Source organism: Nasonia vitripennis, assembly GCF_009193385.2.
Source record: "Nasonia vitripennis strain AsymCx chromosome 2 unlocalized genomic scaffold, Nvit_psr_1.1 chr2_random0004, whole genome shotgun sequence".
NCBI classification, from domain to species: domain Eukaryota; kingdom Metazoa; phylum Arthropoda; class Insecta; order Hymenoptera; family Pteromalidae; genus Nasonia; species Nasonia vitripennis.
The window spans coordinates 233,339-260,069 of record NW_022279610.1 but is presented as its reverse complement, the minus strand read 5'-3'; the positions used below and the strand labels follow the sequence as shown (position 1 = coordinate 260,069).

Below are 26,731 nucleotides of genomic sequence, written 5' to 3'. Positions count from 1 at the left end.
ATGCTGCACAAGTTAGAGTCATAAGTATGATGTTTTGTGTCTAACTTTGACTTGTATTTTGTGTTACTATAATGACAGTTAATGCACTTAGCATAATCTTTATCACAATTACACGTATTATGCTTCCCGGAACATTTCAAACACAGAAACTCATTTTGGCATTTCCTGGCACTGTGTCCAAATCTACCGCACTTGAAACACGGGCAAACGTTAACCAAATCATAGGCTTTGCATTGCTGATATCCAACAAAAACTTTGTTATTATTTTCTCTTATATGCTTGTAGATGTCAGCTGGGACTTCCATTATGACCGTACTCAAGCTATTATAATTATTCTTATACATATGTAGGACTTGTCCTCCCTTTTCAAAAGAACTGAAGTTCCTTTCGTTTATGTCCTTTTCAATATCCTTGATGTCCATACTTTCGTGATTATCTATACCTACTATCTTAATTTTCGGGTTGTTGAGTTCATTTTTCATGACATCACATTTGTCCTCTAGTTTTTCCTTTAGTACTGTCTCAGTAGTACTAGTTATGCACTCAAAGAATATGATGCAATTAGAAATTTATGATTTTTCTTGTAAAAAATACTTCGTATAAATATTTTTTTTTTTATTGAATATCGTAGGTTAATAGGAGAACGATCTGTGGAGTTCACAGAAAATTTTGTGGAATGCTTTCCAAAAGAAATAGATCACAAAAAGCGTACTACACTACAAGTGTATGGTCTTCTGACCCTAGAGGATACTGTTATGTTTTAAACTTATGAGAGTTGTCATCGGACAGTAACTCTACGGGTTGATTTGTTTTATAAGCACAGATGACGACAAAGCTTTAAAACGCAAAGTCTTAGCACCATCGGTGCCTGACTACCTTCACGATCTAAGAAAGAACAGCCTCCAATAGTTGCCAGAAAGTCTTTTAAAACCGTCATTGGTCTTAAGGGGGCACACCACCTTTGAAATTAAAATCAAAATTTTTCATTAAAAATTTATAAATACTTATATAAATTAACCAACTTTTTATTACTATTCTTAGACATAATTACCTTTATTTTGATGGTTTTAGACCTTCTATATACCTCTATAATACCTACGTATAGTAGGGAGTCCATAATTCACTTACCGTTAGATTCCAAAGGAACGAATGGCCCAAATGAGCTCAAACTCTACTATCGTTACGATTATATCACGGACTAATATTATGTTAGACTTTTGGAAGATGCGATCGACTTTTCGTGCAACGAATTGTGATAAAAGAAAGAGAGTAATAAAATATTTAGTGAGGCGCGCGGCCTATGCGTGTGTATTTCACTTATCTTGCGTTTTATTCTGCTTCTGACCTGCTCTACTACCAGCACATCCTCTCAGTTGGGCGTCGACTCAGCTTCCCAAGCGAATAGCGCTCGAGTATGAATCGGCGCGTCAATCAATTAGGAATGCTGTACTGAGTTAATTGTGTATATTAGTTGCAAATTACTAAATTTCTTTTATTTACTAACGCAGATTTGGACTTTAGTGGCGGTTGTGAATACTTTATTGTAAAAACTTCTGATTTCGTCGAAAAAGAAGATGACAACGTGGTCAGGCCGATAAAAATTCGAAAACTTAACAAATTAAATTAGTAGTTAATTAACGTGATATCATAAAAATGTCGTATATGTTTTTATATCGTTTTCGTTTCATCTATAAATTACCAAAGAGTAATAATTTTGTTTAACATTAATTTGTTTTAAAAATAACTACATTAGTGTAACTGCTTCGTAATTATAGCTTTTATTGTTCTTGACGTTATATCATAACGACATATATATATATATATATATATATATTGAATCATTGCGGTACTAAAACTGTAAGTTCTCTCTTGAAATATACATAAATAGTGTACTTAAAAGTAAGAATAAGTCGCATCTACGAAACAAATTACATTATAATTGATTCTTATGTTAGGTTTTTAAAAACTTAGGGGTGAATAATAATCACTACGAGCAGTTAATTTATTTAACATAGCCGACGTTTCGAAGGAATAATTCTTCCTCTTCAGGGTATCAATATAATCACATAAATCACTTCGCTGTTATAACAAGAACATAAAGATACTTGTCTAGAGATATATTGAAATAGAGAACCGTCGAACAGAGATTATCAAAAGTTGCTTGCAATAATCTCTGTTCGACGGTTCTCTATTTCAATATATCTCTGGACAAGTATCTTTATATCCTTGTTAGGAGAACAAAGTGATTTATGTGATTATATTGATGCCCTGAAGAAGAAGAATTATTCCTTCGAAACACCGGCTACAATAAATAAATTAACTGATCGTAGTGATTATTATTTACTCTTAAAGATTAAATTTTTTCTTTTATGATAATAACTCATTTATATATTACACACATTTTTATTATTTTATATAGAACTCGATATTAAAATGTATCATCATTAATTACAGCTACTAACAGACTTTACCTAATATGCTTCGATAAACTTTTAAATATTTGGAAGAAGAAAGTAATTGAAGTATACTACGGAAATATGGACATTTTTTGGCGAATATTCCGAAAAATTTATATTCCTCCAGTGGAAAATAAATTATTATTTACAATTTTATTACTTGTCATTCCGTACTTTTTTCTGAAACTGTGTGAAATAATTATTGACTTAAAAGTCAGTCTTGCTCTGTTTTATACTTTGCAGTATAATGTAAAGTTGTGGATGCTGATATTAGCGATGAATCGGTAAATTATTCAAATTATACTATTTTCTAAAAATTATCAGTGCGAGGGGTAGCCGGTTGTAGAAATTCACGTTTCGGAGTTGCTTTCCTCGCTTTCGCCCGCCATTCTCCGATGTTCGGACATATTCTTGTAAGTTATACTTTCATATACAAAGTCTCGGCGCAAAAGTATTATTATTTCGATTAATATAAATTATGACTGTTTCAATTTCCCGTACAATTACCTCATCGCAACTACACTATGGTCAAAGGTGCAAAAATTTCGGATTTTCAAAAAAAAAAAAAACAAGAATAGATTCCCCGGATTGTCACCATTGCTTTTATTTGGATCGAGTACGTGAAATGATGAATTATAATGTCCGGAGCGAATCGGTAAAAGGATTATTTCTTCAGTTTCAATAAGTCACTACTCTTCGCGTCTATAGAACCTCATAGTATTAAGTTTTGCGCATGAAGTGAATTTAAAACTCGTTAGCAACGCGTGAAGTATAAATTGTAGATTTGAACTTAGCTTGAAAAGTCGCTTCGAGCAGGGATCCTTCCCTATTCAACAATACTTTCCTAAAATAAATGCTGGCTTTTTTTAAATGTGCATCATTAAACGAGGTAAAGAGATTTTTCAATTATTCTTTAAGATATTTACAGAGCAGTTTTATTGTCCTGTACACGTTTTTTAAGGACGCATTGCTGCTTGCTTATTTTATAATTTCTATCTGAATTATTTATTCAAAAGAATTTAAAATGCCGAAATTCGTAGTCCGTGGCGCACGACAGTTTAAGAGTTTTCAAACTCATTTCTGCTAGTCTTCCTTTCATGTTGTATATTTTTTCATTTATACGAGTACTAGCCGCAACTTTTTACGATACATTACAATAAGCGGTGTAAGAGAAATGCAAGTCTTTGGACCTGTCGGCCTGCCAGTAAGGTAGATGCGCAAAGAAGCGCTGTTGCAAAAGACACTGGCGAGAGAGACGTCGCGGCGAGCCAGCACCGCCTCGTTTCCCCACCGCGCGCTCTCCTACTCTGGGCGCTGGGCTCTTTCGGCGTTTGGGCTCTTTCGCCTAGGTCCCTCGGGCCTTGTGCCCTAGGCCTTTTATACCCAAAATCCTCCTTGCCACCCCTTTGCATTTCTGTGTCTAGTGTGTATAAGAGAGGAGAGACGGCCAATCAGCCGTCTCTCCTCTCTTATATACATTAGACACAGACCTCTCTTATTATATATATATATATATATATATATATATATATATATATATATCTTCCTATATTATATAATCATTTTGGCAACACTCCCCACCGCCCCCCCACTTGGCCCCCCACCCCCCACCAAATAACGTAAAATTCTTTCATTTTTACGTGATTATTGAAAATGCATATACCCCCACCACCCCTTCACTAGGGCCCCCTCCACCACCCCCCACCATACTACTTCATGTTTTTAATGTATTTCAAATACTAATTAACAGTGAAATGAGTTTAAAAACTAAAATCTATAAAAATTGTTAATAATATTAACAATGCTATTAAAAATTTTCAAACACCATTAACAGCTTGGTTTGAATTAAATAAAGTAGATGATTTTGCGAAAACTATAAAATACGTTAATATTCCAGAACACTATATTTTTAATAAAACGACAAAAAGCTGGCAAAAAAGAATGAACATTAAACGTCATACTACAATTGGTAGGTTAAATGTAGTTTCACCGAAAGATCATGAAAGATTTTCTTTAAAATTAATATTAAATAAAGTCAGAGGTGCAATTTCATTTGAAAGTTTAAAAACATTTGAAAATACAAATTATAGTACATTTAGAGACACTGCGATTGCCATGGGTTTATTAGAACATGATTCTCAAATTGACAAAATTTTTGAAGAAGCATGTACAGTTATGTTACCTATTCAACTTAGACAATTTTTTGCTTGGTTTTTACTTTCAGAAAATATTCAAGGTATTCATATATGGAATAATTATAAAAATAGTTTTACTGAAGATTTTAAAGATAATAAAGAAAATTTTGCTCTTTTACATATTAACCAAATTTTAGAAACGGAAGATAAATCATGTGAATCTTTTCATTTACCTATGCCTAAAAACAATGATATTCATAATAAAACTGATATTAACAAAGAAATATTATATTGCACATCTATGTATGAAAAAATGTACATTCAACTAAATAATGACCAAAGAAATATTTTCAAAATATTATGTGAACATAATCATAAAATGTACTTTATAGATGGTCCTGGAGGTTCTGGGAAAACCTTTTTATATAAAACTTTAATTTATTATTTTATTTCTCTAAAAAAGCAAATTTTATCAATGGCATGGACTGGTATAGCTTCAATATTACTTCCAAAAGGAATGACAAGTCATAGAACTTTTCGATTACCTCTAGATTTAAGTAATATAGAAATATCATTTTTACAATTTCAATCTGACAAAAAAAAATTACGAAAAGCTGATGTAATAATTTGGGATGAAGCTTCTATGATTCCTAAAAATGCATTAGAAATAGTTGATAAAACTTTACGTGATTTATGTGATATAGACATTCCTTTCGCAAATAAATTAATAGTTTTAGGAGGAGATTTTCAACAAATTCTTCCTGTTTTAAAAAATAGTAGTAGAAGCCATATTATATCTGAATCAATAAAATCATCATATCTTTGGTCAAGTTTTTATATTTTAAAGTTAAATACAAACATGCGTTCAACTAATAAACATTTTTCAAAATTATTACTAAAAATTGGAGAAGGAATTATAAAAAAATTCAAAATACCTGAGAAATGGAAAACAAATAGTTCATAAAAATCGATTAGAATATTTAATCGAAATCTCAGCAAAAATTATAAATATATTAGAAAATAATTAAAATCAAAACAATCAATAAAATCAAAATTAGTACAACGATAGTACAACATTTATTAAAAGATAAAGTAGAATTACAACAAAATATAGTTAAAAGAAATATTAAACCTGAACAAAAATACGTGTATAAGACTTAACATAAGAATTTTCGCAAATTAAATAAAATAAATAATATTGTAAAACAAATTATTATATTAAAAATAATTGATTACCCACTAAATACATTAGTAGGTAAATTAATTTATTTATAATAAACTATATTAATACGTAACGTTAATCGATTATCATAAAAAGATAATTGGGTTTATTTATATAAAAACCAGATTATAAACTTTTATAAATATAAAATTGGGGGGTTGGCGAGCGAAGCGAGCAGGGGGGCGAAGGCCCACTACTATATATATATATATATATATATATATATATATATATATATATATATATATATATATATATATATATATATAATAAAAGCCTCCAGAGCTGCATATTTCGTTATATGGAGGTTGATAGGAGTAACTATGAGAGAACCGTTCCACCAATGAGGGGGCTTACACGTCGCATATCTCCTTATTTGGCATGATCCCCTATGATATGCAGAGCATCTTCTTTCTTCTAGGCTGCCAATGGCTTCTAGATGTCTCGTAGTCAAGTGCGGCGAACCTTGACCTCTCTTTGTCCGCAGCTCTTTGTTGTGCACGTGACGGAGGTCTGTACACCATGTATACGGTGGCTTACGCATGCATCTTCTACTTGCGCTCTCTTCTTCCGTTAATAGTCGCTTTCTTCTTCTCGTAGTGGCTCGATTCTCCATGCACGTGGCAAGTGCGAGTGTCTCCCCTCCTGTCTCTACATGCACTTTCCTTCTTGCTGCCGCCTCACTGTTCGCCAGCTCTCCGAGCAAGCAACATCTCACGTATCACACCACGTTTCTATTACCAGGCTCTGTCACTTTTACTTAATAAAGTCACGTTTTGTTCCTTTCTTCTATCCGAGTGTACTTATTTCGTGTGTTATCCTGTTCCCTTATTATATCACGTGTAGGAAATATCCTTTATTCCGACACTTTTTTAAATAGAATATTGCGTAAATTGCAAATATTCTTTGTAACAGAGAATTTAATGTGTTCGCTTTGATTATATAATATAGTTATAAGACAATATGCTTTACTTTGCGTTATTAGCTTTAGATCACGATTTTTCTAAGTATACAAAAGATTCGAAATTATTCTAAGTTTCTCTACACGATACGCGTTAGTTGCGTTATCAGGTTCGACAAGCTAATTTTATAAGTCTTTTGAGATACCGAAATATTTCTTCTAAGTTCTACATCTTCTCAAGGTGTAAGTTGCTCTTGAGAAGAGACTAGGCGCTTTAGTTGCGTTGGAGATAGTGAGCTCGGATAGCCCGTACAAGTCCTTATATTGGCCACGGAGAGAGCGGGTATCGAGCCGTCGAAAAACTAAAATCACATTTAAATCTGCACACGTTCATTCACACCTATATACATTTATCATTTATACACTTATATTCTGATGCGCGTGCCGCGCCGCCGCTCGCTCGCTACTCCTTCACTTATCTTATCGCGCCGCTGTGCTCGCCGCTCGTTGTGTATAGATATACACGCGTGTTGCGCGCTCTTCCCGCTTTCTTGCTGCTGCCTGCTACTGCCGCTGGCTGACTCGTAGCGCTGCTGGTGTTCTGCTGTGAGCTCAGCTGTTAGCTGTGGCGCGTATCTATTATATAGAGAGTGGGGGAACGCGAGATACTCGCGTACAATCTACCAATGCTATTCAAAAAATTTTAGTTTTTATTTTATATTTTTCATAATTTTCTGCGGAGCTTGTACGGGATGTTACAAACATAAGTTCGTATATCCAAATTTTCCGAAACACTAAAAGCCCGATTGACACTTGCTTTAGTGGAACGATTTATTAATTTTAACACTGCAGCACAACCGACTCTGTTTTTCATTAAGAGCTTTAATTAAAAAGTTACGTGTTCTAGAAAAACAGTGTTCTTACCTACGACATCTCTTTAATTGATACAATTAGATATAATACGTATATAAATAAATTTTTTTCAGATGTTGCTAACTAGAGCAGTTTATGCCATAATATTTTATCGAAGGAATTGAGAAATTAAAATTTTAATAACGTTTTCCCGTTGAAATAATTAAATATTATACGCAACAAATCATATATTGTTTCAATAGGATTCAATATATTATACGATATGTTACTTTATTTAGATAATTAAACATTATATTACTATGATGATACGTTGTATGGATAGAATTAAATATTTCATTAATATCGTTGATTTATTTAAAAGAAATAATTAAATATTTGTTTGTAATGAAACGATATTTAACAAAACTAAAGTTGATTTTAACAAATAATGTATTATTTTTGTATATTTGAATTGATTAAATATTGTTTTGGTAGATACAGTAATTTAATTGGTTTAAATGAAATTTCTTTGATCTAATGCATTTTTTTCTCAGATAGTACTAAGAAAAACTTTGATTAACGGTATATTTTTTTGTCATACGCTGAATATATTTTCATAACATACATTACGCATTAAGGGCCTTTGGGAGCATAGATATAGATAGAATTTATATATATAGTGAACGAGAAAAATAGGGGTTCCTTGCACCCCAACTTGTGAATAAACTGCTGCACCGATGACGTTGAAATAATATATTGTGCAACTGGGGGGGGGGGGGGGGACAATTGGCTTCTTCTAGCGAGGATGATGTTTTGAGCACGAGTAGGAGTCGAGGGCGCGTGGGCGTTCAAGGCGAACACGAGTGCTCAAAACATCACCTGAGTCTGAAAAAGCCTCTTCCCCCTTGTTGCACGCCGTAATTTTTATGATAAGTGCGCAAATAGGCCACTTATCATGCATGTAAAAGCAATGGGAAATTCGAGGACTTTTCAATGTAAAGCAATAGTATAATGAAAATTTTGAAAATATTGAAAATTTAAAAAATTTTGAAAATATTGAAAATTTAAAAAATTTTGAAAATATTGAAAATTTAAAAAATTTTGAAAATATTGAAAATTTTAAAAATTTTGAAAATATTGAAAATTTAAAAAATTTTGAAAATTTTAAAAATTTTGAAAATATTGAAAATTTAAAAAATTTTGAAAATATTGAAAATTTAAAAAATTTTGAAAATTTAGTAGTTTTTTCCCGCTGCTAAGAAGAACTCGATTTTCCATTCATTTTACATGCACGAAAAGTGGCCTTTTCTTGCACGTATCATGAAAATGATATATCTTATTGTTTGACATACCCTTTCTGCGGAGAATCGAGCTTATAAGCCTTTGTCAGCCCGGTGTATCAAAAATAAATATTTAAATTTTCCTAAAATATGGCTTTTAGATCGAGCTGTCCGATCTTCAAATGTTTACTTTGATTGTACCCGTAACCGCAAAAGTTTTTTTAAAGTTTTTTAGTATTGTTTTCCAGTTTTTTCTAATAAAGTTATTGCAAAAGTACATTACAAAAGTAAATTGCTTAATATGTACCTGAAAGAGAATAAAATTACCTATCTTTTTACCTCTGAAAATTGATATTATCGTTCGTCGTTCTTTTATTCTACACCATTAAGCGCAATTTTTTTTAATTGTTATAACTCGAAAACTATATGTTGAATCTTTAAAAAAAACATGATTATTGAAAGTTATTACGACTATATTCCAGTTTAATTTTAAGTAATTTCATGGGGCAGATTCTAAGAAAAACGTCGAAAACTGAAAAAAGTTGTTTTTCTACGTGACGCGATAACTGGAGTAAAAAGGCAATAAATGAGTTCAAATTTTGGATTTAGTTATCATTATATAGTACCTTGATCCTTTTCTTGAAGCTATTTATCAAACCAGTTAGTTTCAAAGATATTAAGCTTCAAAATTTTGTTTTCTCACCCTGTATACTCTATATAAGTGAAAACTGCATCGCTTAGATCTCAGCTTATATTTAATGGATTTTAATCTATACCTAGGCTTATTTTTTTCTGTTTTTGTTTTACCAATTTGTTAAAGCCATGGTCAAAAGGAATCTTTTTATTAATAAGTCCAGCCAAAAACATTCACAAGAGTGTTAAGGATGACATGAGGAAGGTCATGTCTTTCTGCAAACGGCTCATCAGCGTAAGAGAAGCGTAGAGCAAGACCAAGTCTAGCTTTGGACTGATGATGTAAAATGGCTCACGGACCTTGCTGACCTCAGAAGAAAAATGGGAGGTAGAAACGCCAAAGAAGAGGAAGGAACGGTCTCCTACACAGAACGAGACCAATAAGAAAAGAAAAGAAGAGGACAAGACGCCAAAGAATGGCCAGAGTGCGCCACTATAAGGGCAATACCAACCCGACCGGAGGCTCTAATCATAAAAGCTACCGACGGAAAGTCCTACGCTGATATCTTGCTAAAGATGAAAGCAAATCTAAAACTAAAGATGCTAGGGGATAGCGTAAATAGGATACGCAAAACGGCGGTTGATGACCTACTTTAAGAACTCTAACGCACATCGGAAGGGAAGGCAAAAGAACTTCGACAAGCGGTGCAAGAATTGCTAGAAGAGGGTGTCACCGTAAGAAACCTACAAGATGTAGAGGTCTTTGAAGTAGAGGATCTTGATGTTCTAATCACTAAGGAGGACATTGTGAAAGCGCTACGAAGGAAGTTTCAAGATAGTGGCTCAAATGCAGTGGAGGAAACGGCAGTAAAGTCTGTGCGCAAGGCACATGGCGATACGCAGACAGCGGTCATTCAAATGCCAGAAATAATGGCTGAGCAGATGATCGCAAAGCAGAAAATCAGGATAGGCTGGGTAGTATGCAGAATACGAGAGATAAAGCGGAATGTACGTCCACTTCGTTGCTATAAATCTCTAGGATTTGGACATATCGGCAAAAAATGCACAGTAACACAAGATCAACGTAACCACTGTTACAAGTGTGGAGTCGAAGGACGTAATGCAAGAGATTATAAAAACAAACCAAACTGCGTTCTCTGCCAAGCAAGAAGAGCAACAGAGAAAAGTAACCATGCTGCTAGTAGCTACACATGCCCAGTATACCGAGCGGCAGTAGAGAAGTTGAAGAAACGAAGATAATGAAGATAGAGCAGTTGAATTTGAATCTCTGTGAGACAGCACAGGATTTACTTAATCAGTACGTTCATGAGACGTAGGTCGACGTAGTCATTATATCTGAACCATACAGAGCGCTGGACGAGACATCGTGGGAAACAGACGACACTGGCAGAGCAGTGATCCGGGCATGTGAGAACGTGACATTCCAGAAAAAAATGTTGACCAGCGAGGAAGGATTTGTTCGTGCAAAGAAAGCAGGAATACACGTATACAGCTGCTATGCTATGCCTAACGAACCGATCGAAGAGTTTGAGCGGCAGTTAGATCGACTCGTGCAGGATATAGCAGGAAGAAAGCCAGTAATTATCGCAGGCGATTTTAACGCATAAGCCGTAGAGTAGGGCAGTCAAAGGACTAACCAAAGAGGACAAGTACTGCTAGAAGCATCTGCTCTCCTTCACTTGGTGTTAGTTAATCAGGGTAGCACTAACACCTTTAGAAGAGGAGACGCAGGATCTATTGCAGACCTGACCTTTGTTAGTGGTTGCCTTATTGGCTCAATTAACAAGTAGTAGACCGTGAGTGAACACTACACAAATAGTGATCACCAGGCCATAATAATGGAGGTAAGAAAATCAAAGCAAAGACCCAGCGCGAGTACAAGGACCAACAGAGTCGGTTGGAAAACGAAGGATTATAATAAGGAGATGTTCCTAATGGCACTGGAAAAATTGCAACTCTCGAACAGCAAGGCGGAACAAGTAATGGGTAATATCACACGAGCCTGTGACGCGGCCATGCCAATAAGAGTGCCCGATAATAGACGACCACCAGTATATTGGTGGGACAAAGAGGTTGAGAGTGCGCGCAGCGAGTGTCACCGGACCAGAAGAAGAGAACAACGGACAAGAAAGAAATACTATAAAACCGGAAAAGGCCAGGAAATAGTAGATGCATTAAAGAACTATAGGATGAGGTCGAACAGGACCATTAAGGTCGACCTTACAAAATAGTAATGAAGAAGATTAAAGGAAGCTACGTACCCCCTCCAAAATGCTCAAAACTATTACACCGGGTAGTGACCACACTGTTCTCCAGGCAACTGAAAGAGCCAAGTGTCATCGAAAGAGGTGCGAATAAAGAGGCTGTTCCACCAATCACGATTGAGGAATTGTTAGATGCCTGCAGAAGGGTAGGAAACAACAAGGCCCCAGGGTCAGATGGCATTTCCAATATTGCATTAAAGCATGCTCATCCAGAGGTCTTTGTAGACTTGCGCAATGCATGTCTAGAAGAGGGAACATTCCCCACAAACTAGAAGAAACAGCGTCTCGTGCTACAGCCAAAAGGAAAGAAGCTACCCTAGGATTCCTCATCATACAGACCGCTCTGCATGTTGGACACCCCAGGTAAGATCTTGGAACGCATAATCTGCGTCAGAATGGATCATTTTATATAAGGAAAAAGTGGATTAGTGGAACACTAATATGATTTTAGGAAGAATCGTTCAACCCTGGACGCAGTTAGCCTAGTGATCGACACTGCGCAAACAGCGATAGGAGGAAAAAGATGGAAGGGAGGAAAAAAGAAGTACGCCATAGTTACATAAGATGTTAAAAATGCATTCAATTCGGCCAAATGGAGTGAAATACACGAAGCACTTTGTAAACGGATATGCACTTATATATAAAAAAAAAATGATGTACGACTATTTGAAGGACCGAATCCTATTGTATGACACGGAGGACGGTACCAAGACCTATGAAATTACAGGAGGTGTACCCCAAGGGTCAGTGCTTGGCCCACCGACGTGGAACATCATGTACGATGGGGTACTAAGACTACAATTACCTGAAGGAGCAACAGTCGTGGGCTTCGCTGACGACATAGCAGTAGTGGTAGTTGCGAAACATAAAGAAGAAGTGACAGAAATAGCGGAAGAGGCGACCCGTATAATACATGAATGGCTAACGGAGATGGGTCCGGAACTAGCCAGCCACAAAACGGAAGTTATTCTTATCTCTAGTGGGAAGAAGATGGAGAAAATTAAACCGATGGTAGATGGACATGAGATAGCTTCTCAACCAACCATTGAGTACTTGGGCATCACCATCGATGCAAAACTAACTTTTAAACAACATCTGGAAATAGTCAGCGATAAACCAGCAAAAATTGGCGCTGCTCTATCGCGATTGACGCCAAATGTAGGAGGCCCAACTCAAAAGCTAAGGTTACTCTTAGTGTAACCACATCGATTATGCTATATGGAGCCCCAATATGGGCAGGTGCGATGCAAGTGAAATCGTATGTCCGATTGCTAACCACTGTGAACAGACGAAGTGCACTAAGAGTGGCGTCCGCTTACCGTACAGTATAGGACAACGCGGTGTGCATTATTGCTGGTATGCCGCCGATTGACCTATTAGCGATAGAAAGTAAGGAAGTATTCCAAACTAAAAGAATAACAAGTGACAAAACTCAGAAGAAGATCTGGGATGCATCAAGAAAGAAGAAAATGGCTGAATGGCAAACAAGATGGGATGTTAGTGACAAAGGGCGATGGACACATCGCCTTATACCAAAAATAGAGGATTGAACTGGAAGAGAACATGGGGAGGTCAACTACTACCTCACACAGTTTTTAACCGGGCACGGATGCTTCCAGGCTTATCTGCACCGATTTAAATTAGACGACAGTCCTAACTGCCCAGCATGTTTGGACGCTAACGAAGATGCGGAGCATATTCTTTGTGATTGTTCGCGATACCAAATGGAACGAGAAGAACTCGAGTGTTATCTCCAGACCAGAGTGACACCTGAGTCAATGATGACAACTATGTTAACGTCAGAGGATGGTTAGAATGCAGTAAACAACTACGTATGGACTATCCTCAATAAGGTTAGTAATGATGAAGAGAAAAGAAGGCAAAGACAAGGCGAAACAGCGGAATAAAAATGTAGCTAGACGAAGGTCACTGAGCCGTGTCGGGGATGAGGCTGTCCAGAGGGTGGCCGGACGATGCCGCGCAAAGCAGACGACCGGCCGATGCGGAATGAAGCAGACGCCCAGACGACGCAGAAAGAAGAAACGTGATGACGACCACATCAATTAGAAGAGAACGTAAAAGCCATTCGCCCCCCCCCCCCCCCAGCAAAGCACTACTCGACGGTCGTACCGCGGTGAACAAGGGCACAGAAGATGGAGCTAGGTGCGCCTTTACCGAGGGTCGATAAAGGCAAGGAGGGCGTTCCTTGGTACGGTTGTGTGTTTTTCATCTGGCTGTAAAAAGGATCGGTTTAGTCGGTGTGAATCCGACACACGGCTGACATTGCGGATGGGGCTGTTTCGACAACCCCATAAACAAAGTCACGCTATGGTCTTTCTAAGAGTTTTCCTAACACCCCTTCCCCGAGAGAAAAAAAAACACACACATACACACACTATTCTTACATAATACTTTTCTTCCTTTTCGATTCGAGTTAATATACGTAGTAGTTGTTATAAATTCTAACCTTGTATAAAATGATTTCGTTATTTGGTTCCTTTTCTTGGAAGGCAGTGACCACATCTGCGGTAGCCAAAAGGGATTTCCTTTATAAATTAAAAACAATAATAATTACTTTAGATAAAAACTGTGCATACCGTGGGTATATTGGTTGGTTGCGCACATCCGGACGTAACATTTTTAGCGCTGGCAACGCTCGCCATAATTTCCATACTGCTTATTCTTATTCCAAGAGATTCTCCTCCTAGTCGAAGATCTGGCACCTTCAAAGGGGGCGAACTCTTTTTCTATATCTTCTCTAGCTCTTTTAACGCCTTCGTGAGGCCCATTTTAATCGGCCTGTGCACGTTGGTTCTACCCTTGGCGTACTCAATTGTTCCCTGATTGTATCATTTAGTGCCGTCAAGTGGTTATCTTGATTTTCTGGTTTTGTGGTTGGGATCCCCGATGTCGATAATTCTAGCTCTTTTAGTGTATTCTTCTTATTTTTTATTCTTATTTCTTTTCCTCCTTGTCTCCTCTACGCACGTGCACCGTTTAAGCTGTTCTGACGATCCCCGGCCACTCGCGTTATTCCCTCCCTCGCATGGCGCACTGTAGCTTGGGCACCCTAGGATCGCAATTTCTGTGGAGCATGCAGACCGAAGTCTGTAGCACTTTCCCTTAGATCGTAGGAAACAATCCTCTAGTTGCTAACGAGGCGACCTTTGTACTGCCCTGCTTGCTTGGGTAGTCCATGGACGCTAACTCCCGTAAGTAGCAAACTCCCTCCCTGGACGTACGTATGTATGTACGTTTTTTTTTTAAGAGAGAGAGGTTTAAGGTAAATCTATTATGGACAATATGGTACTGAATGCTACTACCTGTGTGGGCCTCTCACCAACTAAACCCTTCGCTATCGTTAGCGTTCAACTTCCAACGGCAACAGAATCCTCTCTGTCTTACTTACCGACCCGAAGTAAGTTGGACCTAGCTCTTTCTCCTATATGACCTCCCCGCGGTAACACCGTTAAGTATTACTTCGCGGGGGGGGGGGGGGGGGGGCAAAAGGCTTTTACTTCCTATTCTAGTTAATGTGGTCGTCATCTCGTCTTCTTCTTTCTGCATCGTCCGGGCGTCTGCTTCTTACTGCATCGTCCGACCGTCTGCTTTTTCTCTGCTAATGTCATCTTTCCAGGCTCCTCTTTCCTTTTCCTTCGTCGTGTCCAAGGCTCGCCTAAATACAATGCAGCTGCCAGAGCCAGCTACATGTTTGGAGCCTTCTTCCTTTTGTCCATCCTATTTGCCGAAAAAACGGCTCGCATCCGTCTGGCATTGTGCCATGCAGTGATCGGCTCCTCCTCACTTAAAGCAGAGGGTGGATCTATCTGCACCATTACACTTGTCCTTTCAATGCCCAAAGCCTAAGCACTTGTGGCACTGCACTACCTTTACACGCTTCCTAATCCTACAACTTACAAGGCCCACGCGGATGTGTCCTATTTTTAGGAGCACCTCGGCCTCTCTCTTGCTGAGTATCACTATGGCCATTCTAATGCCCCGCGTGTTTGGTCTTAATAGAGTCACCCTCCTACCACCTGCCTGGTTTTCCCAGGGCTCTTTCTATAGCTGCTGTCACCTCTTCTTCCGTAGCTTCCGGGTCCATGTCCCTTATTTCTAGGGTGTCCTTCCGTTCTTCCTTTTTGACCTGTCCAAAGCCCAGCACTGCTCTTTCTACTTCCGCAGTAAACGCTGTCCTGTCGGACCCTCTTCCCAGTTTTAGGAGGACGTCTCCACTTCTTAATTGCTTGACTCCCAGCACCCTCGTTCCAGTGGTGTCCGGGTTTACATTCATTTGGATTTTCCCTATGACTTTCGCGTACGTCCTGTTTTGCCCCACTTTTACTAGTATTCCCTCTGGACGCTTGTTTTTTTTTGGATCTGGTTTTCGCCAATTGCTCTAGTACATTGTGAGGGACTCTTAGGGTAAAAGTTGTACGTTGCATTGCTGTTATTTCAATGTCGTTGCGTCTTTCTGACATGTTTTTCCACGCTCTTCTCTTCAGGGCTATGAGTCGGGCTTCCCCTTGGCCTCTTGCTTCCGGCACTAGCTAAGGAGCCGTCCTCGCGCAACTCTCCTCGCTTTTTCTCGTGTCTCGTGCCACGCTTGATAGTAATCAACGTCATCTTGATAACTTTCCTCTTCCAAATTTCCTTTTTCGTGCATTCCTCTTAATTCCTTTAACAGAACTTTAAGTTGTTTGGCCCGCTTTGCTATACGTCCTACATCCCTCGGTGCGGACTGGCAGTCTCAGATAGGTATGTTTACTTTTTTCTCCAGCTTTCCTATGCACTTCTATCCTTCATTACGCGCTTTTATGGCTTTTTGCCGAGACTCTCCGTATTCCGCGATTTGTTCCGTTGACGAGTTGCTGTCTATGCTCCTATCACTGACAATGCTCGCCATACTCTCCTGACTGCTCGTTCTTGTTCCAAGAGATTCTCCTCCTAAGATAAGCTCTGGCACTTTCAAGAGGAAAGTACTTTTTTCCTCTATCTTTCCTAGCTCTTCTATCGCCTTTGCGAGGCCCGTTTTAATCAACCCGTGCACGTTGGTTCTGCTCTCGGCGTACTCGATTGTTTTCCTGATTGTATCCTTCATGACCGTTAAATGGTCGCCTTGCATAGCCGGATTGAGAGTTTGGGTCCCTATTGACGACGGGCCTTGCATTACCTTCCCTTTCTTTCCTTCTCTTAGAGTCGTTTCCACAACCTCGTGAATTTAACCCCCCCCTCCCCCCTAATCTCCATAGGGCCAGCGTCGACCACCGAGACATTCACCCGATCAGAATCGGCGGCGGAACTGGGCTTTTTAGTTTGACCCACTTAGGGTAGTTTTGTTGATAATTCACTACTCATGATTAATTTCATTTTGAGGTTTCATTCCCTATCCTGCATCCTAGGAAGAAGCCCTTTAACAAGGTGCTAGCATCCGGGCCAGATGCCCCTTGGTTAATTTAACGAGGTTGATACTCCTCCCCCTCCCCCTACTCCGCCGCTTGGACAGCAGAGCCCCCGGCTTTGGCTCTCAGAGAAAGAGGTATTCGGAAAAATATAAGAAAGACCATAGTATGACCTTGTTTACGGGGTCGTCGTAACAGCCCCATCCACAATGTCAGCCGGTGTGTCAGATTTCCACCGAAATAAACCCATCCCCTCTATGGCCAGGTGAAAAAACACCCAGCCGTAAAAAGGAATGCCCTCTTTGTCCTTATCGACCCTCGGTAAAGATACCTAGCTTCATCTTCCATGCCCCTGAACCCCGCGGTACCACCGTCAAGCAATGCTTCTCGGCGGGCGTACATTTGGCATTAATCGTGATAAAGCAGCCCCAACTTTTGCTGCCTTGCCACTGACTATTTCCAGATGCTGTTTAAAACTTAGTCTTGCATCGATGGTGATGCCCAAGTATTTAATGGTTGGTTGAGAAACGATCTCATGTCCATCCACCGTCAGTTTAATTTTCTCTATCTTCTTCCTACTGAAAATTGGGATAACTTCCGTTTTCTAACTGGCTAGTTCCAGTCCCGCCTCTGTTAACCATTTGTGTATTATACGGGTTGACTCTTCAGCTATGTCTGTCAACTCTTCTTTATGTTTCGCTACTACCACTACTGCTATGTCGTCAGCGAATCCTACTGTTCGTCGACTGTTGCTCCTTCAGATAATTGTAGCTTTAGTACCCAGTCATACATGATTTTCCAAGTCGGTGGGCCAAGTACTGACCCTTGGGGAACGCCTTCTGTAACTTTATGTCTTGGTACCGTCCTCAGCGTCATATAATAGAATTATGTCCACCAAGTAGTCGGACATCATCCTCTTTATATATAAGGGCACATCCTGCTTCCGAAGTGCCTCGTGTATTTTACTCCATCTGACCAAATTAAATGCAATTTTGACATCAAATGTAACTATGGCGCGATACTCCTTTTTTCCTCCCTTCCGTCTTTTCCCCTCTATCGCTGTTTGTGCAGTGTCAATCACTAGACTAACTGCGTCCAGGGTTGAACGCTTTTTTCTAAAGCCATATCGGTATTTCGCTAATCCACCTTTTCCTTCTATCGAATGATTCATTCTGACGCAGATAATGCATTCTAGAATCTTCCCTTAGGTATTCAGAATGCGGAGTGGTCTGTATGATGAGGAGTCTTCGGGTGGATTCTTTCCTTTTGGCAGAAGCACTAGTCGTTGTTTTTCCAGTTTGTGGGAAATGTTTTCTCTTCTAGACATATATTGTACAAGTCTACGAAGACCTCTGGATGAGCATAAATGGCATGCTCCAACGCAATATTTAGAATGCCATCCGGCCCTGGGGCCTTGTTGTTTCCTACCCTTCTGTAGGCGGCTAACAATTCCTCAATCGTGATTGGTGGGATAGCCTCTTTATTTAAACCTCTTTCGATGACACTTGGCTCTTCCAGTTCCCTGGGAAACAGCGTAGTCACTACCCGGTGTAATAGCTCTGGGCATTTTGAAGGGATCACGTAGCTTCCTTTAGTCCTCTTCATTACTATTTTGTATGGTCATCCTGTAATTCCTTAAGGTGCTGTCGATCATTTTCGCGGATTTTCTTCTTAAGACTCCTTTTATCGTTCTTCATTTCTTGTCCGCGGGCATCTACTATTTTCTGGCCTATACCAGTTTTATAGTATTTCTTCCTTGCCCGTGCTATCAGGAACATCTCCTTATTATAATCCTTCGTTTTCCAACTAACTCTATTTGTCGTCGTACTCGCGCTGGATCCCCTTTTTGGTATTTCTACCTTTATTATTATGGCCTTATAATCACTATGTGTATAGTGTTCACTTACTGTCCATGAATCAGCTGAGCCAATAAGACTGGTACTAACAAACGTCAGGTCGACAATAGATTCTGCGTCTTCTTTTCTAAATGTGTTGGTGCATCCTTGGTTAACTAGGATAAAATCTAGGAGAGCAAATGCTTCCAGAACTACTCATCCTCTGTGATTAGTCTTTATGCTGCCTTACTCCACAGCCCACGCAATAAAGTCGTCTGCAATCAGTATTGGTTTCCTTTCTACTGCGTTTCCCTACTGTATAAGCCGATCTAGCAGTTGTTTAAACTGCTCGATTGGAGCGTTAGGTGAGGTGCACTATCTTTATTTTCGTTGGTTCTTCAGTACTTTTAACGCAGCTTGGTAGGCTGGGCATGTATAGCTACCAGCTGCATGGTCACTCTTTGATTCTCCATTCTTTTTCCGGCAGAGAATGCAACTCAGCGCGTTCCTGCAACTTTTCGCTGCATGTCCTTCCGTTCCGCACTTAAAACAGTATTTACTTCTGTCGTACGTCTTTGTACTATTTTTTGCGATATGGCCAAAACCCAGGCATTTATAGCGTTGACACTGGCGCTAGTGTCTGTTCACTCTCCTCAGTGACTGGCATTTCTGCGAACGCGTCTTGCATTGTCATCGCGTTTAGCAGTTGAAGATTAGGCCCTGTCGGTTGGTCTAATCCTTGCGCCGGTTGACCGTAGTTCATGTTGATCGCCGGCGTCACCACGACTTCGTTGGCCTCGATCTCTTATTGTAATAGCTTTAGTGGGTGCGGCTGTTCGGCGTCATAATCGCCCGTATAAATCGAGCATGTCGATACTTGTTCAGCCGTTGCGTCGATATATGACTTACGCAGTTCTTCCCTCTTTACTCGCACGATTACTGTCGAGGTGTCCAGGCTCTCTCTAAAATCTGACTCGGTATACTCTCCGAGGAGTCATCTGTTTAGCCTAGCAACGCGATCTAATCGCTTGCCGTCTCCAACTGTATACTCTTGAGGGCATCGTCCATCTCTTCTTTGTCGATGCCCAAGCACCAATTCTCGACGACCTTCTCTACTTTCTTCGCCATATTGGTGTATCTTCTGCATCTAAATTCGTTTCGCGGTTGCGCCACAACGACGTATCTCTCTCTCTCTCTCTCTCTCTCTCTCTCTCTCTCTCTCTCTCTCTCTCTCTCTCTCTCTCTTTCGCGCCTATTGCTGTGTAACGAGGTGAGAAGAACGTCCTTCGCCACGCCGGTAATCAAGGCAGGCTAGAGAGTGACGAAATAGGGCGGCGTTGGCTCAAGTGGTAGCACACGCGCCTAGAGATCTCAGGAGCGCCGGATCGATTCTCGGTCCCGGCGCACTATGGGCAATTTCAGGAAAAGTATTGTCAAAATCAAATTGCGCCTCTCAGGAAAGTGCTAGGGACCTAATTTTTTTTAAAATGAAGGTTGTACTTCTCTGATATAGGGAAAAATATCAGAATATTGTTTTCTTATGATGTCGAGCCGGGGCACCTATGAAAAGTACGAAATTTTAGGAAAACGATATTTTAGCTATTTGTTAATGCATTAATATGCCATAAAAATGCATTTTAAAATAATTGGGAATTTTTGAGACAATCATATACTATTTTTTTAATTAATGAATGATTTGTTTACCTACATAACCTAAAAATTCATCTATTTCGACCTATTGTACTAAGAAACGAGAATCCGGGACTTAAAATTATCATAAATCACGGACCTCTAATTTGATTAGCATCGAATATTATATTCTAATAATACGGCACTATATAAACAAGAAAACATATTATTTTAAAGTATTCTAACCTACAGGAATTTTAAATCTGAGAAGTTTCATTCTGTTGCATGAAGGATTTCAAAGTTAACACACATAAAATGTTGATAAAATAAAATATTATTATTCTCACCACGTATAACGTACATAGATTGTTATATATAGATATATATATATATATATATATATACATATAATTATGTAACCTAGACTATTACATTACATGTTAACGCTAGTATTTACACGTTATATAGTAACAATTAGCAACCAAATAATAACTATGTGATATAAGTACCACTTACCATTACTTTATATAGATAATATCAGATAATAGGAAATATTAGGATATAACAAAAAATACTAATAGTCAAAATTATATAAATTTTTCTGTCATTATTTGCAATTATTTGTTTTTTTTTTATATTTTCTAAAAGAATTTTGTTTTTGTTTAATTTCTTAATTATTATTGATTATTATTAATTTATATTTAATTTGTATTTGGAAATGGATATAGTGATAAGTGATCTTATTTGTTATTATTTTTAATTATTTGTCATTATTTTTTCAAATGTTATCGTTCATGCTCAATTTTCTAAAATGATTTTTGTAATATTTAATATTGTCATGTTTTGATCATTTCAATATTATGAATGTACATACAAATATATTATATAATATTTATATTATTTTTATATGCATTCATAATAATTTCATATTTATCGAAAATTAACATTATTTAAATATTACAAAAAGAAAAATCATTTTAAAAAATTGCGCATAAAATCTATATACTCTATGCACTACTTTAACAGAACATGTTGTTTCCCATAACTAATTAAAGAACATATATTTATGTAAATCCTAGTTTTGAAAAGCAAGCAAATGTTATTTTTCACAAGGTGTTGTTTTTTACAAAGTATTATTGTTTACAAAGTGTCATTTTTATAATGTTATTTTTAAAAAGCAAGTGTTATTTCAGTTACGAATTTTTTCAAACGGTAAGTTTTAAAATATTGAAAAATTAGAATCTGTCGCCAAAGATAATAAAAGAAAAAGATTCTGTGGTTCAAAACCAAAATGACTTGAGTACATATTACAAAAAAAAAAATTTAATTTGCTAATATCTAAAAACTACAAAAAATCGATTAAAGTCGTTTTGCCGTAAATCCACAGAATTAGGCTAAGTTTTTGATAAAACTAATTATTGTGGCATTTTTTCGATAAATTTCTGTGGCATACTTAAAATAATTAAATAAAATAAGATCACAGTTTCATTACAGCATAAATTCCGACAAATTAATGCACATCTTTCCAAAAATATATTATGTTGTTTTTTTTTGGTTATTAAAATTAGGTGCAAAAATTATGAGAATAAATCGTGAGTGATATCATATAATTATTTTTACACAAAAAAAAGACAAAAACGAAGAAATGCCAAAACTTCTATTTTAAAAATGATACGCAAATTTAAAAATTCATCTTAAAAATGTTTCCTTGCAGAAGGCTAGAATCAATTTTCTTTCGGCATACCCCCTGTATATGTTAAATTTATTGAAGATCAGACACGCTATTCACAAAATCATATATCGTTATAATTCATAAGATGGGCGGACGAAAAAGAAAAAATAAGCATAATAAAGGATGACCAAGAAAAGTCAGAAGAGGTTCCAATGGTGGAAGATATACCATAATATCAGATTACTCTATATCTACTAAATATAGACGAGCAAGAGAGGTATGTGGCTTTGCCCAAAATGATGTTGAAATTTTAGAAATAGTGTTAAGTCTTGCAAAGAAATTCACCGCAGATGATACTGATTTATCCAATGGAACGCAAAATGAGAATAATCAACAGTGTGAGTCAAATATATTGAATCATACAGCAGATTCAGCTGCAGCATTTTATTTAGAGCAAAACTTGAATAAAAATTCTTACATAAGTTTATCTAAAGATTGTAAAATGAGAAATGCTCCCATTTATCCCTGCTATTCAGGAATTTCCAAAGCTTTGTCCGAATGTCTAGCAAATGGTTACGATATTTCCGAGGTACAGATTGTGGTATCCATGCAGGAGATGTTAAATAAAACTAGTGAGCGACTTTGCAATGCAGTTGCTTTGGATTGGAGTATCAACGACTTGATTGATTTAACGCTTTCTGTAACTGTAGGGTTCGATATTTCTTCAGGCCATAAAAATGTACATAAAAAATGTAAGGATGCTGTAAATGAAAGCGAAGCTTCCGAGCAGTCCCTCTTCGTTACAAGCTTCATTATCATTAAAATAAGCTCTAATAAGTCTGATGGAAAATCATGGATCAATCCAATTCCTCAAAGTGTAAGGCTTTGTCGACCATTAAGGATTGCATTCGAAAAAGAAACAGATGATTCGACCATACGTGAATACAATCGATTAGAAAATTAAATAAAGAATCTCAGTTCTTATAAATTTAGTCTGTCCAATGAAAAAAACATTTGCGTTTCTTATGAATTTACACAAATTCTTTTTGATGGCAAATGTTTAAATGTAATAGTGGGAAATAGAGCAACCAGTAGATGTCCAATTTGTAAGATAACGTCTCATCAGTTTGGAGAATTTGGCAATAATTTCACTCCTGTTGCTGAATCACTGAAGTATGGTTTGGGATTATTACACGCGGAAATTAATACATTTGAGCATCTCCTAAACATTTCTTATAGAATGCTATTCAAAACGTGGGATATTCGAGAACCGCTAAAAGGTGCGTCTATAATAATTATGTGCATGGTGTTTTATTTAGAGCCTTAAGCAACTACCTCATTAATCAATAAATGCTATTAATGTTTTTTATTAATTTATACATCCTACGATTTTCAGAGCGACATCAAATTCGAAAAATAGATGAGCAGAAAAAAGTTTTCATTGATTTCGGAGTTAGAGTGGACCAAGTATTACAAGGCCATGGAACAACAAATACTGGAAATATAGTTCGTAGATGTTTTGAAGATCCGAAAAAATTTGCAAGGTCATTGGAAATTAATGAAGATTTGGTTCAAAATATTGTAACTATATTAACTTTATTTAAATGCAAAAAGGACCTTAAATTAGACGAGTTAGAAAGGTTCTGTATAAATACATATCAACTGTACTACAATACGTATCCATGGTGTCGAATGAATCCAACGCTTCATAAAATTTTAATACATGGGTGTCAAATTGCCAGGCAATTTCCTATGCCTTTAGCATACTATGCCGAAGATGCTAATGAGTCTTGGCATACGTTTTATCGCAGACAGACAAGTAGATTAGCACGAATTACGGATGTATTTAACAGAGCAGTGCATATGAGTGACCCAAAACTATCTTTGATGTTCATACGCAATCGTATAAAATTAGCTAAGAAGCACATATTCTTTCAAAATGCACAGGCGTTGAACTATATAAAAAAACGTAAGTTTATTTACGAATTTAATTTTGTCATGAGCTCAGAATTATGATTTCATCCTCAATCTATTTTATAGGCATATTATGAACGAAGAAGAGTGTGAAGAAGAAAACCAGAACACAAGTGATGATGAAAGTAATATGACTTATGATAATTCTGATGAAGAATCTATAATGTAATTATTATGAAATAATAGAAGGTTATCATATTAATTGGAAATGGAATACTTATATTACAGAGTTATTATTTGGTTGCTAATTGTTACTATATAACGTGTAAATACTATACCGTTAACATGTAATGTAATAGTCTAGGTTACATAATTATATGTGTATATATATATATATATATATATATATATATATATATATAACAATCTATGTACGTTATACGTGGTGAGAATAATAATATTTTATTTTATCAACATTTTATGTGTGTTAACTTTGAAATCCTTCATGCAACAGAATGAAACTTCTCAGATTTAAAATTCCTGTAGGTTAGAATACTTTAAAATAATATGTTTTCTTGTTTATATAGTGCCGTATTATTAGAATATAATATTCGATGCTAATCAAATTAGAGGTCCGTGATTTATGATAATTTTAAGTCCCGGATTCACGTTTCTTAGTACAATAGGTCGAAATAGATGAATTTTTAGGTTATGTAGGTAAAAAAATCATTCATTAATTAAAAAAAATAGTATATGTTTGTCTCAAAAATTCCCAATTATTTTAAAATGCATTTTTATGGCATATTAATGCATTAACAAATAGCTAAAATATCGTTTTCATAAAATTTCGTACTTTTCATAGGTGCCGCGGCTCGACATCATAAGAAAACAATATTCTGATATTTATTATAATATAATATAACAATATTCAGATATTTTTCCCTATAGCTGAGAAGTACAACCTTCATTTAAAAAAAAAATTAGGTCCCTAGCACTTTCCTGAGAGGCGCAATTTGATTTTGACAATACGTTTCCTGAAATCGCCCATAGTGCGGCGTCTCCTTTTGTGATTTTCTCCTCTCACGTCAAGTCTCACCCCGTTACAATATAAACATTTAATTTTAACATATTACTCAAAATCTTTAATCTTGCTTGCATTAAACGTAACCCTATACCTTATAATTATATAAAATATAAATGTAAATTATTCACTCAATGATATACATATGATTAGTGCATCACAGAATCGACTTCTCAAACTATTATAGAACAAGGCACTTTTACTAAATTATAATTCATGCATTGTATACATTATATTAAAAGTGTAAATAGATTATACATAGCAGATTATAACAATCATAAATAGAAATCATTATTGCATTGATAAATTAATTATAATAATAATAAAAATTAAAATAAGAACAATATTTTGATCATAATTTTAACCGTAAATTAATTTTTACGCAATTTTCGACTATAATGAAATATCAATTACATTATACGTTGCAATAAAACGCAACCAAATCATTTATATACAAGATAAATAATAGTTTCAATGAATTAAAAATAATATACTTAACTAGTCAAGAGGCTGATAAAAAATTGTATCTGCCACAAACATCATAAACATTAAAGAACCTGCAACAATAACATAAATCCCACAAAGTAAATGCTCAATAGAAAAAGAATTAAAATAATAATTTTCGTTTTTAATTTATAATAATATTTAATTTATAATTTATACAATAAATCACTTATCTGATAATTTCATTTAAGTACTTTATTGAAGGCAGAATACGCATACATTGAACACTTGTGCAATTTAACAAATTAGATACATACACGCACATATATCACTAAGAATTAGAGAATAATAATAACTATTAAACAATATTATTAAGCACTAACAATATATGCAATACAATTTACAATTTATAATTAAAGTTAAAACAAACTAAAAACTAAAATACATAACTAAATATGGAGTGTAAACTTCAATATTAAAATTGGACAAACGATCCGAATCATGAACTACATAAATATAACTATTAGTAATTAAAGGCAACTTCACTTCTCACACAATTTGACAGCATGACTCTATGGCTTTTACAGAAAATCTGAAAATTATTAATTTACTAAAATATATAAGCTTATACTTTTATCGCACAGAATGATATAATTTGCTTTATAAATATATATCTCATTAAATATTCGTAACATAAGTGTCATACGACATGTCATAGATGGCGGAACTGTCGTACAGCTCCTGCAGTGTTGTACTGCCATTCCGGCTCCGGCATAGTCATGGCTGCTAGACAGATGGAAGTGTCGCCACTGCCATGACTGAATATTAGGCCTGTTACACGCAAAAAGGAACAGAAACTTGCCGATCATGTTACATGAGTATTATCCTGTAGTGCAGCATTTATTAGGAATAGTTTAGTCTGTTTTCTTAGCTGAAATAATGCTCATCATACTAGTGCCCCAGACTTGTCCACATAATCATACAGTATTT

General features: G+C 36.5%; 1 protein-coding gene across 1 annotated transcript in view; it reads left to right on the top strand.

Annotated features, from left to right (window-relative positions):
* Window positions 1–26,731, top strand: part of LOC107981889 — a 1,212,633-nt gene that overhangs the window by 1,019,775 nt on the left and 166,127 nt on the right. The window lies entirely within an intron of this gene.